General features: G+C 34.7%; 1 protein-coding gene and 1 long non-coding RNA gene across 7 annotated transcripts in view; one reads left to right on the top strand and one right to left on the bottom strand.

Annotated features, from left to right (window-relative positions):
- Positions 1-2231, top strand: part of LOC107745321 (band 4.1-like protein 1) — a 349703-nt gene that overhangs the window by 137448 nt on the left and 210024 nt on the right. The gene's annotated exons all lie outside the window — the stretch shown is intronic.
- Positions 1-2231, bottom strand: part of LOC107745324 (uncharacterized) — an 18636-nt gene that overhangs the window by 2755 nt on the left and 13650 nt on the right. Inside the window, exon 4 of the long non-coding RNA XR_001640584.1 lies at positions 945-948. This is a non-coding gene — a long non-coding RNA (uncharacterized LOC107745324). The remainder of the gene's footprint in view (positions 1-944; positions 949-2231) is intronic.

The following is a 2231-nucleotide window of genomic DNA, read 5'->3' as shown; positions in this document are numbered from 1 at the left end:
ATTTCGTTTTAAAGTAGTAATTTAAAGCTTTTTATATATTTTGATTTATGTTTTTTTTTTTTTGGTATATTTTTAGGTATATTTTGTTTAGGTTCATCATTGTGAAGCACTCCTGTTGTGAGCACAAATGACTGCGTATTTTAAGTTGTTTCCACTGTTAGGAAAAAATGCAAGTGATCGCACTGGCGCCTCCATGTCCTGCAGAACGAGCTTCAGCTTCTACTCCTCCGCAAACTATTGGATATGCACATTTATATAGGTTAATTATTTAAACTAACATTGTGATATACTTGAACTGTTTTATATATAGATTTTATTTTAGGCAAGTCCTGATGATTTGAGAAGGCTAAATTGATCAAACATAGGCTATAGGCTATGATGAAATTCACTGTCTGCCACTGGCCTTTACTTAAAAAAAAACAAAACAAAACTTACATTTAACGAACAAAAAATACTCCAAATGTTTTTCTAAAATTTACTTTATAAAAAAACGAATTAGACAGCCTTTGCACACAGGCTTACGCTGAAAACAACAAAATGGAACCTCAAGGTTGATCTAGGAAAATGTGTGCAAATGTATAGGGCCCCGTTCCTATATTTTTCCTGGGGCCCCCAATTCACTAAATCCGCCCCTGAATTTATTTATGCTCAGGCACAGACATTTCTGTACATTCATGTTTCCACACACATTCACGATAATGTTTTGATTTGTCATGTTTATGTTGCTGTGTTTAGTTATACTGAATGGGTCTGTGTACTGTAGTAGATATATGCAGTCAGCAGGTGGTTAGGTTGTATTTTGCTGGATATAGCAAATGATGACAAAATAAACATTTGAAACAAGATAAATGGTCTATGCTTAATTTCATGAAGTGTGCGATTAATCACGATTAATCACAGAAAAAGGGTGTGATTAATTAGATTAAAATTTTTTATCTATTTACAGCCCTAATATATATAATATTATTATATTATATATAAGCAGTGTAACGATACATGTATTCGTACCGAACCATCACGGTACGGACATCTCGGTTCGGTGCATGAGGCCTTACAATGAATACAGGCAATTCACCCTCAATCCAGAAGGGGGCGCCCACAGTAATGCAATGCTGTTTGATAACCGCCAGCAGAAGAACAGCGAATGTCATGAGTTGCGCACTTGAAAACAAAGCCCACTAGACAGTGACCATGTGCTGATTCTGAACACGTCTCTCACTGACAAAGGAGTATACTTTAAAAGGCTTGCGCACTCAACTGTTTGTGAAATGGAGCTTTGTGATCGTGTATCCTACCTCTCTCATTCGGCACAAATCCAAATATTCCATAATATTTCCATATTTGCAATGTATCAGAATGCTAAACTATTATTTATTATGTAATTTGTACTTCAGTCGCATTCCAACGGTGACACAGAGATGGGCGCGCTGATGTTTGGTTCACTGTATTTTATTTTAATAAAGTACCAACTGCGCTGTGAAGTTACAGTAGCAATGCTTTAACTGATATGTTTTGTGTGTGTGTGCGCCGGCGTGATCACTTCAACTGTTTTCCTTATACCAGCAGAATCAACTTAAAACAATCCGTCATTTATTGTCTTATTAATAATGCATCACTGTAAAAGGTCTACTTTTATTTGTGTACACTCACAATGAAAACAAAACATTGTGCTTTTGTAAAATAAAGAAAACAAATAGGATGTCGCTTTCTGCCATTTGGGTTTTCTTTCTGTGAACAAATTAAGCGTGTCACAAAAATGAACAGACACTCAGCATATATAGGCTACGTTACGCGTCACCTTGTTTATTTGTTAACTAAATCAAATACATTTCAAGTATTTATTCCTTGTATGTACTGTATATATGTACTGCAGATATTATATATATAACATTGTAATTTAATATAATATTTAGTATTTTCACATCTAGGTGGAATTTTTTTACATTTGTACTACTGTCTGTTCAAAATGAATGAAAATAAACCTAGCATAGTAGATTTGTTGTTTTTTTCCTGTTGTACCGAAATCGTATCGAACCATGACCCCCGAACCGAGGTACGTACCGAACCGTGACATCGGTGTACCGTTCCACCCCTAATATATATATATATAGGCATAATTATTAGCATTATTTATTTTCTTTTTATTCTAGTTACAAAAGTGATTTAGTCAAGAGCAGTGGGAGATTTTCTCTCACTGTTGTTTGATTAATATGAATGGCAGACAGGAGAGA

The sequence above is a fragment of the Sinocyclocheilus rhinocerous genome, unplaced genomic scaffold (genome assembly GCF_001515625.1).
Source record: "Sinocyclocheilus rhinocerous isolate Xijiao unplaced genomic scaffold, SAMN03320098_v1.1 scaffold1730, whole genome shotgun sequence".
Taxonomy (NCBI): domain Eukaryota; kingdom Metazoa; phylum Chordata; class Actinopteri; order Cypriniformes; family Cyprinidae; genus Sinocyclocheilus; species Sinocyclocheilus rhinocerous.
This window is presented reverse-complemented; position numbering and strand designations above follow the sequence as displayed.